Source organism: Monodon monoceros, unplaced genomic scaffold, assembly GCF_005190385.1.
Source record: "Monodon monoceros isolate NGI ecotype Baffin Bay Population unplaced genomic scaffold, NGI_Narwhal_1 Super_Scaffold_17, whole genome shotgun sequence".
Taxonomy (NCBI): domain Eukaryota; kingdom Metazoa; phylum Chordata; class Mammalia; order Artiodactyla; family Monodontidae; genus Monodon; species Monodon monoceros.
The window spans coordinates 29,043,149-29,059,585 of record NW_021703773.1 but is presented as its reverse complement, the minus strand read 5'-3'; positions in this window follow the sequence as shown (position 1 = coordinate 29,059,585).

The window sequence follows — 16,437 nt, the reverse complement described above, 5'->3', positions numbered from 1 at the left end:
ATAATATTAAAATGAAATCGAAATTTTCTTGACTATTTCTAACCTGCGGAAACTCTTAAAAGTGGAAACACCAAACAAAATAAAACAGATAAACACTGCAGGAATGAAAAATAGGAAAGAGAAGAGATCCAAGTAATTCTGCTATTATTCTTTCAATAAGAAGGAGAAAGAAAAGGTCATGTTATTGGAAGATATCTATTGCATGGGGAGATCATTTTAAAAAGAAAGTCAAAAATACAAAAATCAAAAATTAGACCAAGAAATAACAGCCTACAAAATGAAAAAAAAAAAAAACCGTAAAAAACAATTGAGACCACAGGTGTTATTTTCTTCAGCATTTACTGCCCTCTATTCAAGGTACTTGAGCAAACACTCGACCCCCAGGTTGTGCAGAATAAAACACACTCATCCCGTAAAAGTTGGGGACAGGACAGTAGAGGAGCTGATTCCATTTAGTTGCCCAGCATTGCTGCCGACCAGAAAATGGGAACATGTTTTGACTTTTAGAGTGGCGTTGCGATCTATTTGCTTTTTTTATTTGATTGAGCAACTGTTTTTGTCTCTTGGGGCCACCTTGATGGGAATGTGGTTTTTCCCACCACAGATTCAACTCCATGAGTCAGCCCCTCCGAACCATATCATGTAGATTGAAAAGGAGCAGTAATCAAAGGAACGCACTGAAAGACGGGGCAGAGGTGCTGCTGTGTGCGTTACTTAGGATACTGATTAAGTGTATGTAAACACCAGATTTTGTTTTATTAATTTTTTTGGTATGTCCAGAAGGTACTGATACTTTTTTCTTAAAGAGGTTAACGCAAGTTGTTTAAATATTAACATTCCCCTTTTGACTGATTCATGTGTTAGTGGACGTGCCAGCGAGGTTTCACCCATATGATCCAACAAAAATACATGTGACATAACTTTGTGCTTTCTAATAAATGAGCATTTGGAATGAGTGTATTTCTCGTTTTTTGGATCTTTTTTATTTTTTATCTCTGGCATCGATGAATCTCTGTATGAAATCTATTAGTCTGCACTTGAAATCTTATATAGCATATATATAGTGTAATCTAGTTGCTATATTGAGAAAGATACGATGCCAACCTAGCCCTTCCGTATACAAAGGGAGAGGGTTTCCAGAAACGAGAAGTGGATTTTAAGGATATTGATGTCATTTAAAGGAAAACTTGAATAGCTCAGCAGATTAACACAAGCTGGAAGTACCACCTCCTTCTCAGCTTGCCATTCACCTCCACCCTGAATGAACCAGCAGTACAAGGCCAAGTTCTCCAGCCTTTGAGGTTAGAAACTACATTTGCCTTTCTCTGTGTATGCAGTGTTCACAATGATTATTGTGTTCGTCGTCTTTCTTACTACTTTATTTCTGAGCATGGGATCAGGTCTTAAAAAATACAGCATGCAGAATGAGAACTGAGTGCTCTTGACATGTGAGTGAAGCTTACAAGATAATAATTTTCCTGAATGATACCTTCATGGTTTTAAACTAATTGTACTTTCCAAGCCTCCTAGATTGTACCTAGTAGGAAGTACACATAGTAGATTAGAGATAACAATGTAATCAATGCAAACGATGTAAAAATCACATTTTGAACATATAGTGATGGTGTGTATATAAGTCAACACAATTGATTTTAAGATTTTTTCCCCGATTTCTTAATTTTCACTACCTAATATTCAAGAATCATCAGGTACCTTGAGAAAAAGAGAAAAAAACCCTGACTGCTATCAACTGGGAGGTAGCTGGTCTGGGTCTTAGAGATTTTCTCTAGATGAACATACACAACTTCAAAGAACAGCAAATCAAAAACAATCAGTGACCATGAAGGAGCAAGACAAAACGAAGACCATTCCAGAATTATTTGGGCAAAATACGAAACAAAAACTGTCCAGACCAACCTCACCAAAAGTCTACTTCTCCCTCTCATTGCTAATGCAAATGACTGCTGTTTCTTTACCACCTGACCTCTAAGGTCACCATGTTCTTCCTGCCTTTTAGATAAAAATTATTAAGACGCTCAATCATAGAATTGTCCTCACTTTCTGACAGCCTCCAGTCCAGAGGATGCATCTTTGAACACTGCACTGAATCTCCCAAATGAAATGCAAATCCTACTACAAGCCTATTGTCGCAGTGTCGTTCTCTATTGCTGCCTAACAAATTATCCCACATGTAGTGGCTTAAAGCAACATTATTTTGTTTCTGTGGGTCAGCAATCCAGGCACGGTTTGTCTAGCTTATCTAGATTATATGGTTCTGGATCCTTTTAGAACATCACACTCATCTCAAGCCTCACCTGGGATGGAGCTCCTTCGTAGCTTTCTCTCTCTCTCACTGACAGTGTTGTTGTCAGGATTCAGTTCTTTGTGGGCTGTGCTCTGACACCTCACTTCCTTCTAAAGCTATTGAGGGAACTTCCTGAGGTGATGGAAGTATCCCAGATCTTTACTGGGATGGGGGTTATTTGGGTTTGTCCAAAGTAATGAACCTCTACACTGAAATCTATGAACTTCATTTCATGTACATGATGCATGATGATTTCCTTCCATTAAAAATCAAATTAAGCCGAATGAAAGGTAAGAAGGAAAATGCAGACCTTTGAGGACATCTCTCTGGGTTCATATCTTGTTTCTGCCCTTGTGATCTTGGAGAAGGTATTCATCTCTTTTTGTCTCAGTGTCCATATCTGTGAAACTGAAATCAGAATAAAATATACCTACTTCAGAAAGTTTTGCAAAATAATTTGTGTGAAGTAGCTGATAGATGATGAGATCATTATATTTGTCTTAAACAGTTAATTATGTCACTATAATCATTGGATTTGGGGGTTGAAAAGGACTATAGAGGTCATTTTTAAATTTCTAATTTATAAATAAACTCAGACATTAAGCGAATTGCCCAAGAATATACAGTAATTTATTAAACAACCTTGTGTTATATCTCGGGTTTTCTGTCCTTACAATTCACACGAGTTGAGGAATAGCTGGAGTGGGTAACATCATACTGTCTTGTCTTTGCTTCTTTGACTTTGACAGGACCTTGGGCTGAGTGTTTCACAGTGAATATGTAGCCGTCTGTAAAAAAGTTAAAGGAACAATATAACCAACTATATTAAGCTGATGACAGCTTGTTTCTTGTTACAACTATTTCACGGACATCTGCCCACATGACTATTTTAGCAATTTACCATTTTCCCATCTTGTTCATGAAAAAAAAGGGGAATTTATGTGTTTATAATTTATAATCTTACGATAAAAGGCAAAAGAGTTGGCCTTCCGTTGCCGTCTTTTTTGTAAAATCAGAGTTTAGAAATTAGTCATATTCGAAATGGCAATTATTTTACATACAGAAATAAAATATTAGTTTTTGAAGGAAAGAATTCCCTCACCATGTGGTCCTTTCAACAATAATATCCTGCGAAGGGGTTTACAAATGATTATAATCAATTGTAGTTGATCAATGTACACGTGATTGTATATACCAAAGGGTATGTCTTCATTTTTGTTTTGCATAAATAGTATCTTGTATTTTAGCCCTTAGTTTCAAAAACATTACAAAGGCATTGGGAAAATCGCATGTCTTGGATTGAAAACCCTTGTGTACTTAGTGGTCTCATAATCTCAGATTTTTCGTGATAAATAGTTTAAACCTCAAAACAAAGATTTCCAGTGATGAGTGAATTAAAATATGAAGATGATGTCAATGTAAGCTACTTTTAAATGGAAGCTTATTTTTTTAACCTTTTTTATTCTCATACTTTAAAATGGCACTATAGAATCACTGTGAGAGCTCGATAAGCAGAGTAGATCTGTGACTCTCCTGTATTTTGAAATAAACTCATGCTCTCTCCTGGTCATTTTATTACAGTGGCCCAACCTCTGTGATCAATAATAGATGTGTGTTTCTGTATCGTCATCAAATCTGTCACTTTTAGAACGCTTTTCAGTTTAAAGGTGCTTAGGCATTTTTCATCACTTTTCTGTGGAATAATTATTTTGTAGAATTCATACCTAGGAAACTGACTTTAAATGACCTACCTTAGCATAGTTTTGTAGCTGATTTGGGAATGCAAACCTGAGGTACCAAGTTCATATACCGTTTTATTACATTTCTATTTTTGTCTCATTATTTTCAGTTAAAACTGTGCTTGAGAGAATGCTTACTGTGGCTTGTTAATTTTCTTTAGTGTACTTGATAGCATTTGAAGAATGAGAACCAACGCTGATGTCATGCTGTCAGGGTAAGCTCACCCTCTGATATGAAGTATTGATCCCTGGGACAGTAAAGAAATCGCCTATAAGAGAGATATTTGACTGCGTCTGCTATTTGGCAGAGTTTTGTTTTGGCCGAGAACAACATGCCACGAGGGAGTATTTGTCCACTAGCTTTTTCTGAAAGTGTGTTGGCTTTTACCTGTTTTGCTCTAAAGCATGTTAACAGTTTGCTGGTTTAATAAGAGATAAGGTCTATAAAAACTGTTGTTCGGTTTGTATACGTCTCGATTTTTGCTTTATAACTTTGGAAAAATTTCGAACTGGAAGAATTCAGTGACAACTTTCAGCTCTCATTATGTTAATGAAAATCTTTGTGAAGGGGAGAGGGTCCTCTGGTGCAGGCATATACATATTGGATTGGCCAAAGTTTCCAAACCAACCTTTTGGCCAACCCAATACAGAGAGAGAGAGAGTAAAAATATCAGTGGTGACCAGGGGTTAGTGGGGGGTGGGGTGGGGTGACTAAACAGAGAGGATTTTTTAGGGCAGTAAAACTACTCCATATGCTATTAAAATGGAAGATGCATATCACTATAAATTTATCCAAACCCACGGAATGTACAACACTGAAAGTGAACCTTAACATGAACTATAGAGTTTGGGTGATAATAATGTGTCAGCGTATGTTCATCAGCTGGAACAAATGTGCCATCTGGTGGGACTGTTCATAATGGAGGAGACTGTGTGTGTGTGTTGGGGGGTATATGAGAAACAATACTGCTGTGAAGCCAAAACTACTCTAAAAAATAAAGCCTACTTTTTTAAAAGTAAATAGTAAAAAAAAAAAAAAAAAGTAAACAGTAATAAGCTGATTAGAGAAGTAACTAGACGTTGAAGTACTCCTAAATTAGTGGTGGTTTTACCTAATTTTTTTCCATTCATTACCCTCGGCCTTGGCTCAAGGCAGCCCATGTTAGGAAATAGCATCAGTGTGGACCGAGAAGAAGCTCCAGGAGGAGCCCTCCAGCTCTGGTTTGAGGAGCATGAAATGGGTCTCTAACATTCAGAGAGGGTGGGGGAAATATCCCATTTATTTTCATTTTCTCTTCTTTCTCATGCCCCAGCTCCCTAGCAAGCCTAGGGTAGAGACAGTGACAGCCATGACAGCAGCGTCCCTTTTTCAGAGTGAAGGAACTCTTGTCTCTAGAGGATGGTGTGATCGTCTTTGCACTTTTAACAACTTCCTGTCCTCCTGCCGCTTGGCCTCAGATGCAGATGTAGTGACAGAAACGTGTCGGACAGAACGAGGTAGCAGAATCCCCAGCTTCTGGCTGGAGGACCAAGGAGAGCCCTGGGGAAACTGGTGAGTACTGTGTAGAGAAAGAGAAGGGGGGGTGTGTGGGGAAAGTGACCTATGACGTCGTCGTGAGCTTCTAGGCTCCTCCCGAGGTGCACACCTGTGGGTCTCACCGTAAAGAGATTTATGGTGAATCACCAGAGACTCCAAAACTCACTATGGGACGGACTCAGGTCTCAGCCGGTCCCAGTTCCGTGTAGGTAGTTTGGAATGCTGCCTGCTTACGTTAAAACCAGAAAAATCTTGAAACGCAATATATAAATATACGTTCACCAAAAATTCATTTTACATTTATGAAGGATGCAGTTTTTATTTTAGAACTATATTTATTTGGCGATATTCATTTGAAAGGCTTTTGAAACATTATAAACGAACAAATTAACTCAAGAAATTGGATTATACGAGGATTGAATAGGCACAAAATGTTTAACAACAGATTGAATGTTCAAGCCTTTTTAAAAACCTGAAAATCTTGGTTTTGGCTCTGGGTGATGTATGTGCAAAAGCTAAACGCTCCGCATCCACACAGGCATCTTGGCTTGTTTTCTTATCTTAAATAACGTTATGTCAAAACTGCTGTATAGTTTAGTTTTGAAAGGATAAAATCCCCTTTAATAAACAGAAAACGATGATGGTGACTACATCAGGCTTTGTCGAAGTGTATAATCCTAAAATGATTATCCTCTAGCTACAAGCAAGAGCTAATTTAAAGCCAACGATACTTTAAGGTGAATAAGCAAGAATATCAAAATTGATGGTAATGTTCATTAGTGGTAGACGAAAATCGTTATCACACACTCATGTGATAGATTGGACAGCTCATGAAATTGGTGATAAAACATAAAATGAGGTATGTATTAAATTGAGCCTTAAATGAGCAACGAGGACATAAGAGTTCAACCCTTTCCTTACAACTAATTTTAATACTGTGAGAGAACAAATACAGAATAAGTACGAAGTGTTGATATGAGGGCCAGTTACGGGCGCACTGATATTTTAATCATCTTTTTCATCCAAATAACTCTATATATTGATGCTTACTATTACAAGGCACTGCTGAGATTTTATTTTGTTATTATTTCCATTTTGCATATGAGAAAACAGACTTAGAGATACTAACTTGTTCCAGGTCCTGTTAAATGATGGTACTGTATTCAAAACCACAAATACGTGATTCCAAATTCCTAGTAAGAACTCTGGTTGAAGAGAATCAGTGGAACGCTAAAGTGTGGGGTACAGCCTAAGAGAAAGAAAATATTATGCTCTGGCCCATTTATTTATTTTTACTCTTTTTTTTTTTTTTTTTTTTTTTTTTTAAGCGGTACACGGTCCTCTCACTGTTGTGGCCTCTCCCGTTGTGGAGCACAGGCTCCGGACGCGCAGGCTCAGCGGCCATGGCTCACGGGCCCAGCCGCTCCGCGGCACGTGGGATCTTCCCTGGCCCATTTATTGATCTCTCTAAACTTTATTTTCTCTTCTGTAAAAAGGAAAATTAATAGTCATTCTTTGAAAACCGAGGTGTAACTGAGAAATGTGAATTCAAAACAAATGTAATTCAAAAACACAAGGTTGCAAATAGATTGAGCACCATGATGGAGTACACGGGATGGGGGGTTTTGTCCTGCCGTTAACAACTAGAAAACTAGACAAAACATGAAACAATAGTTTTCCAACACGACCACAGGCAGCGGAGTGCTCGGATCCCTGACATAAAGGAAGCAGAGGAGGCCTCAGCAAACTATCTGGAAGCCATTGCACAGGTTTGGGAAAGCCAAGCAGTAGTTATCAGTTGAGGAGACAGAGACTGGTATTTGAGTCAACCAACATGGCTATAATTTGTGAGGCAGGTTATCTGAGAGGAGCGAGCTTCACAAAAGAGAAGCTTCATCCCTCAGCAGAGGGATGCACGTTAAGTCTTCAACTACTGATCCGCAAATGTGTACGAAGGCATCACCTGAAGATGGGGAAACACCAGAAAGCAATGGGACAAACATTGCCTGAGGCACATGCAGTGCAGACCTTAGAATCATTTGTGTTTCCACCTGCCAAAATAGAAAGACTTCATAATAAACAAACATTGGGTGCAGTCCTTAGAAAAGCACCGGCTCCATAGTGGGCATCAACTAGCCCTGGACCAAAGGCTGCTTTGAATTAACCCTGAACAAAGCTTAAAAGCAAGCCTGATTCAGCAACAGAATACATGAATCTTATCAAGATCATGCAGATCATTCACAAGGATAAACTATATTCTGGGCGGTAGAACACATTGCCATAAATTTAAAAGCAGTGAAATCAATCAGAATGTGATCTGTAACCACAACAAATTGACCTAGAAGTCAATAATAGAAAGGTATCTGACAAAGTATTTCAAAATTTGGAAATAAAATAGCAAACTATTATATAATTTATAGGTCAAAGAAAAATCAAAACAGAAATTTGAACGTATTTTGCACTGAATGCAAATGAAAATACAGCATATCAAAACTTGTGGAATTCAGGTGAAACAGCTTATAGCATTAAATCTTCATATTAGAAGACATGAAAGGTCTTAAAGCTCTAATCTTCTGTGTTGAGAAACTATAAAGGTAAGAACAAATCAAACCTTGAGTAAGCAAAAGGAAGCAATAATGATAAAACAAAAATCAATGAAGTAGAGAACAGTAGAAATACAGAAAAGTCAATGAGCTCAAAAGTTGGTTCTTTGAGTAGATCAATAAAATTGATAAATATTATCCAGAACCCCCCCCCAAAAAAGGGTATAAATTACCAATATCAGGAAAGAAAATGAGGACAATGCAATAGATCCTCTAGTTAAAATGATAATATTTTTTAAAATTACGTGTCAATAAATTTGATAATTAAGACGAGACGTACAAATTCCTTGAAAGACACAGGTACTAAGAAGCTACTAAGAAACTACTTAGGAAGAAATGGGTAACCTAAATAGTCCCATGTCAATTGAGGCAATTAAATTTGTGGTTAAAAACTGTCCCACAAAGAAAATGGAAGACTGCAGTTGTTTTAAAAAAGAAGTAATGCCAATTTTGAGCAAACTTTTCCAGCTGATAGAAGAAGAGGCCAGCATTGTTCTGATACCACAGTTTACAGTTACAAAACGAAACAGAACAGAACAAAACAAAAAAAGACAAACATCTCTCATGAAATATAGATGAAAAAATACTTAACACAATTTTAGCAAAAATGAATCCAGCAATATATAAAAAGGAATAAAAGTTGGTAAAGAGGATCTACAAAAACCCATAGCAGTGATCACACAATAGTGACAGATAAATGTTTTGCACAAAGATCAGGAAAAAGCAAGAATGGCTTTATTACCATTTCTTTTCAACATTTTAGTAGAAGTCCCACCCAATGTACCTTACTTAATTTTTTTAGGGCAGTTCAGGTTCACAGTGAAATTGAGAGGAAAGTACAGAAATTTGGTGGGCTTATTCCTTTGAATTGTCCTGCCCTAGTTCTGCGGGGGCCCTACAGGAGCTATAAAACTGGATGTCCGTGAGTTAGCTAAACTGGTGTGTGAAAGGTTTTTTACTTTCATTGAATAATCAACTTTAAAAAAATATTATCTATACATCTCAAAGCATTTCCTCTACAAATAAAATTATCAGTGCTTCCTTTAGATACGTTTTTTTCAAATGTCTGAGAATATTTGAAGCGCATAGATAAAATGAATAGTGTCACAAGCTTGACCACTTTCAGATGAATCCTTTGCTCAATATGGTTGGTTTTCCAGGCTCAGTAACTAATTGGTTAGTTATTTATCTTCAAACTGATAGCTGGTTATTTTTCCAAACATTTTCTTTTGCTTATTTTCACCAGTCTTTCATCTCTATTTTATTAAATAATGGATACACACACACATGCACACGCACACATACACTTGTCATATACTAGCATTAATGAGTCTTATCCAACATCTTGTCAATATCATGTTCAAAAATGTTCACAAATAAAGAATAGACGACAAGCTACAAGCCTACTCAAGGCTTTCACGTACAAGCCCTGTGAATCTGTGATTTTTCTTTCCTTGTGGTACACGAAGGGTTATCGGCTAATTAGGATGAAAGTTTGTGAGGTAATTCAATTCAACCTTCAGTTAAAGAAACTAGATATTTTTTCACGAAATCATAAACATGATGTGAAGGCGGATTGAAAACTAAATGGCTGTGGAATCTGTTCTCTTGTCTGAGTGACAGGTCTGTTCCCGCCAGCCCTCCATTCACCAGCAAGAGGGAGAAAATATTTCCAGGTGCACACGGACACACCTGAGCTCTTTCCGCACCATCCTTTAGTGTATTTACTAAAAAGCGAATAGATTAAGTGAGGAAACAGCTAACAGTGGGGAAATGCTCCAGTTTCACAGATTTGAAGTAAAAGGAGAGGTTAAATCCTACATATCCTTCTGAGATAAGCTGAAATAAATTCGCCACCACCAAATATTTTAGTGCCCAGGAGCCCAACTACAGAATTATCATATTAACAGTCATACTGAATGTAGACGCACCAAAGCATTTGCATTTTCTGTTGCACCTGTTGCTTTACAAATGGTTTTCAATCAAGATTTTACGAGTTAGAACAGAGTACCAGCAGCCTGCTAGTGAGAATGGTTATATAACCTCAGCTTATTCCATAGCCTGAAGCAAGCCATTTTCTTCTAAAAGTTTCAATTACCTTATCTAAACAAGTCAGCTGGTAAGATTTGATTTCTCTATATGTTAAATGTACCAATGAGAATTTTTTTGCAAGATGATTCAATATCCTCTACCTAATTGTGCTATGTGAGTTTCAAGTATTAATGAATTCTGGAACATTAAGACTGTAATATGTTGTAGTTTAGTTAGCCGATTCATTTTAAGCTTCTTGGAACAGGGACTGTTTTGAATACATCTTTGTACCCCCCCATGGAACCTAGCACAGTGCTTCACAGAGAGCTGGGCTGAATAGACATTTGCTAAATGAATAGATTTTACAATCTCAGTCTGTAGCTACAGTTTCTCAGAGAAAAGGGGAGACCTTGTTTTAGAATTGGGATTGAAAGAGTGATCTCACCCAGTGAACTGAAGGATAAATACACCCAAACTGTAGCCCGTTCACAACAGGAAATCACTGCATAACTGATCTTTAAGACCTTTGTAAGTGTCAAAATTCCCCAGTTCTGTGCCCTTTTCCCCCAAACTGCTGCCTACACATACATAGAGTTTGTATAATATTCCTTTGTCAGCTGTAAGGAGAGGACTTTGGTAGGTCTCACTTGATTGTGTTGTTCACGGTTGGGAAAGACACAAGATCCTCTCTGGCTCTCCTCTCTCCAAAGTCAGGTGTTGAGAGAAAGTGACCTAAGGGAAAAGGCAAACCGTAATTCCTTAGTTGTTAGCAGCAGATTCGTAATATCTGTAGTCCGAGGAAATTTAATGATATGTATTCTCCAACACACCTTCTTCAAAATGCATGATCTGGCTTAAGAGACATGACTTACTCTTGAAATTATTTCCCTATGATGAATTAATTAATCCGTACATTGATTCACTCACAAATTCACTGATTTTACCTTGCACACGTAATGGACAAGAGACTCTTCTAGCCCTCAAGGCAGTAATAGTCCTGCAGAAGTGTTGAGAGATCCAAAAATACTCACAAAATGTTGAAAGGGCTAAATTTACAATAGAGTAAAAACAGGAAAGAAATCATCAGACATCTGCATTTTCCCCATGATCCAGCGGATGGGGAACACTTGTTAAGAGCTTAAGGGGTTAAGAATATGTTTGACGCGATTCCTTCTCATACCATGGCAATGTGCATTAACATACACGCGCGCGCGTGCGCACGCTGATATTTTTATTAAGACCTCTGCTTAACATATCATAAAACTTGTGATTGGAAAAGTAGTCATTTCCAATGAATTGCTGATCTTCTTACGTTTTTATATGTATTATTTTAAACGGCATACGATTTCTCATTCACTCTTTCTATGGATGGAGAAAATGGCTGAACAGAAAGGCGCTCTAGAATTATCAGAGGCTGACACCTGGTGGCTCTCAGCACCATCGCGATAGAACACGTTCAACAACAGTACATTACTTTCCATTTACATGCCCTGTGCCTCCAAGTTAAAATGCACACCTGTGACCCACGGATGTATCTTATTTTGATGACCTATCGTGGTCCTTTATATGTTAAACTTCTAATGATATTTAGACAGAATGAAAAACTGAAGCGAAACAGACATTTTGGGATCAGTTTTACTCCACATTCTGCCTAAAGCTGAAGAAAGCTCCCCCTTTTCCTTTACTACATTATTTATTATGTAGGAGAACCTCTTTATAAATGGTTACTTGTTACCCCCTGGTTTAGACCTTTTGTAATCTGAAATAAGCCTCTTGTGAGTTAAATTCTTCTGGCCATACAAATCTTAATATCTACATCAGCAGTTTTCAAACCATGGACTAGGGACCTTTGAAGGGTTGATGACGCCCTTTCAGAGGTCTATAAGGTCAAAACAATTTTCATAATAATACCAAGACATTATTTGCCTTTTAAGATTCCCATTCTCTGAGAGGAGTCTGCCAGAGGTAACAAGATGTAAACTCACAAGACACTGAATGTAGACACAGATCTAAAAATACCGCTCTCTTCTATTAAGCCAGACATTAAAGAGATTTGCTAAAAATGGACAACGGTGTCACTCTTGTCACTTTTTTTCTAACTTTAGAAAATACAATTATTCTTCATAAAAGTGTTACTTATGTTAACATGCAATAGTTTATCATTACTGTTTTATTTAAAAATTTTTTTAATTTATTTGATTTTATTTTTATACAGCAGGTTCTTATTAGTTATCTATTTTATACATATTAGTGTATACATGTCAATCCCAATCTCCTGATTCATCCCACCACTCCAGCCCCTCGCTTTCCCCCCCTGGTGTTTTAAATTAACTGTGAAATAAAGACTTTAAACAAATCTCTCAGCTTAAATTTCTGATATGGTAAGTATCAATATATTTAACCCACATAAACAAAAGCTCTTTGGGGTCCCCAATAATTTTTAGGAGTGCAGTGAGTTTCCAAGACCAAAATGTTTGAGAACTGCTGATTTCTACAGGGAGCGTTTATGATTTTCCTCTCTCTGGGCTTTGATGAAGGAAGGAATAAGGATTCTGAGGGCACTGTAACTTGGATACAGGACTAGGAAAGAAAGAAGTTACAGAAATGGGGATTCAGGAGCGTTAGATAATGAATCCTCTATAGAGTTACAGATGTGGGCGGCCTCCTCTCATGACTTCAAAACTTGAGAGTAAAATTGTCCCTGATCCGAGGTTGGGCTTGTGGGATGGAGAGAAAACACACCCAGAGAGCTAGCTATTCCACATAAAGTCAACTGCAGTCTATGGTACTACGGCCTACTGGTCCCTTAATATGCATTTAACATTAGGTATAACACTATTAGAAAATAAAAACATCCACTTTATAGCTGTCTATAAAGGAATTGTACAGCAAGATTGTATCTCTAAATGTTTTGCCTTGGATTGAAATGTTGAAAATACATGGCACTTTCAAATGTTATTTCTGCATTTACAAAAAGTGTCTTCTAATCTATGCTGTGTTGTAAGATACTGCACAGGGTAAAGGAGGATTACTTATTTTAGCTATGGATCAAAACTGGTAGCAGTTATTTGCTTCTTTCTAAAGTATTGCAGAATGTAGAAAACATGTAGGACAGTCACACTGCCTAATTTGGTGTAACTGGAGTGACAGCAGGAAAGAAGAGAGAAAAAGGGACAGAAACAATATTGAAAAGATAGACAGCATGAATTTCTCCAAAATGATGAGAGATAACAACACATAGATTGAAGGACTCCGGCACCCTGTTGGTAGGATAAAAACAAACAACAAAAAGAACCCCACATCTAGGCATATAGCCAAACTGCTGAAAACCCAAAACAAAGAGTAAACTTTAAAGCCAAGGGTTGGGGTGCAGAGGCCTAATAAGGGACCAACAGTAAGATTTCCAGCTGCCTTTGCACTAAAAATGGAAACTAGGATACAGTAGTTTACTAGTCTTAGAAAACGGGTCAACCTAGAATTTTAACTCAGCAATATATCTTTCAAAAATGAGGGCAAAATGAAGTTTATTCTTCTAGATAGCCACAAGCTGAGAGAATTTGTTTCCATTAGGACTGCACTGCATGAAACATTAAATGATTTAGGTAGAACTTAAATGATTCCAAGTAGAAGTACAAAACTACAGGCAGAGATAAAGAATCCTGGAAAGGGAAACTATGTGGGAAAATATGAAAAAAGTAGTAACCACTTAAAGTAACAATAATTGCTATGTTTAAAACTATGCTTGTAGTTTTACAAGATATAGAGTTAACTATATAAGAACAATAAAAGAAAAAGCAGGGGAGTAAATATAGTTAAACTGTGGTAAGATTTTGTATTTTATGGAAAGTGATAAAATTCTAATTTAAGGTACTCTTATAAGTCATGGATGCATAATCACTAAAATAATAATATAAAAGTTAAAATAAAAGATCTAAAAGAACATATTAAATGGAATAGCAAAAAAAAAATGGACTAATCCAAAAGAAAGCAAGAAAAGGGAATTAAAGAACAAAGAATAGATGAAACAAATAGAGAACAAAGAGGAAGATGGTTGGTTAAATCCAAATCATATCAGCAATTGAATTGAATATACATAGAGTAGATACTAAATAAAAGAATACAGTTTTCAGGGTGGATTAAAAAAATAAAAGAACAGCAAGACACAACCATAGACTATTTTTGAAGACACACACATATGGCCACAGATAAATCAAAAGCAAAATGATCAAACAAGATATGCCACAGAAACCTAAACAAAAGAAGGCTGTCATGATTATTGAAATATCAGACAAAGTAGATTTTAAGGCAAACAGTTTTATTCAGGAAAAACAAGGATGTTTTATAATAGTAAAACGATCGATTCAGTAGGAAGACACAGCATCCCGAAATGTTCATGCACCTAATAACAGCTTCCGTTCTCAGATTTAAAATGTTGAAAATAATTACTCTGCTGTAAATGATAGAAGTGGCTTAGTTAAATGGGATACCAGTAAATATTGCTTGGAAGATTTGCCTGATTTTCATGCACAGAAGCCAGAGTGTTACTTAGTCTTACTTATTTTGCTTTTTAAATGCATGGATGACTTAGAGAGCTGGAGCTCAAGGTGACATCACTAAGAGTGACAGTATTTCCTAGTTAGATGCTTCATTTCTGTCAGAACCAGTAAGTCATAATTGGTGTTAAGATAAAGATATATACTTACGTAATGAAAGGTGTGCTCCTCAAACGCGTCAGGCAAGCAAATGTATTATTTAGTAAATAGTTTTTTTCCTTATCAAAAATCTGTCGGATATGAGTGTCACAGATCTCCTAGAGAATCCGTAAGATCGTGCCCATCATCACTAAGTAATCATCTGTGTAATACATTTAAGCTTCTTTCTGTGGGATTTGTTAGCCAGATTATGTATGCGCCTATTTTTTTTTTTAACTTTGTATTTTATATTGGCGTATAGTTGATTAACAATGTTGTGATAGCAAAGAGATTCAGTTATACATATACATATATCTGTTCTTTTTCAAATTCTTTTCGCATTTAGGTTGTTACATAATATTGAGCAGAGTTCCCTGTGCGTGCATCTATTTAGAGACACAAAGTTTACATAAAAATGGTGGAACGTCTTAGTTATGCTTTCAATTTTTGATACCTACAGTTTTCACTCATATCTGGCGTACAAAGATAGCCCCAAAGATTGAACAGTGCTCAGGCACAGAAATCAAGAGTCATCTTTTCCAGAACAATTTCATTCGTGTGGTGAAGGCAAAAGCCAGATTTCAAGAGAGGAGGACGCAGACGGAGGCAACGCTTGGAAAGCACACTTGGTTCAAGTCTCATCTGGGACTGCAGCCACAGTGCCTTAGCACCTCTGTAGATATTCCTAGAGTCAGGGGTGAAACTATCATTTTCTGTCTTGCATTTACTTACCACAAAATGTCTTGAAATGCTAGCTTCAACTTCCTTTGATTACATCTTGAAATCTGCCTTTGGAAACTAACTGAACTCCTCACACTTAAAGACCTCTTCATGGTCTCCTACTTTTCAAAGGCATTGGCAAGTCTGTCCTCCTTGACTCGATAAACTTGCTTGTTTTGTCCAACTCATTGTCACCACTCCTCCCCTGGTCCACCGTGGTCCACCAAATTAACGGCGTGTGCTACAACTTCTCTGACGTTTTCCTTCTTCCCCTCAGTGCCTAAATACGGACATTTCACAGTATTATTCTTCCTTCCGTATGGTTATGGGCTGCTGAAAGTTTGTGCGCCCCCAAAGTTCCTATGTTTAAACCTAATCCCTAATGTAATGGCATTTGGAGATGGGGCTTTGGGGAGGTGATTCTTTCATGAGGATGGAGCCTGCTAGGAGTCGGCAGAGAGCCAGCGCACTCCGTCTCCACCAGGTGAGGGTACGCGGAGAAGATGGCCCTCTACAAACCAGGAAGTGGGCTCTCACCAGACACAGGATCTGCCTGCGCCTTGATCTTGGGTTTCCCAGCTTCCAGAACTGTGAGAAATAAATGTATGTTGTGTTGTTTGAAGCCACCCAGTCTTTTTTTTTTTTCCTTTTTCTTTTTCGGACAAGGGATATCATTTTAGTTGCTACAGTTACCACTGGGATGGGCGGGACGAAGGGGAAGGCGCAGGGCGTGGGTTCTGGCCAGAGGGCCCTGGGAACGCCAGGTGCTGAAGGTGCAGCCCCGGGATCGGCCGCGAGGTGGCGCCGCGGC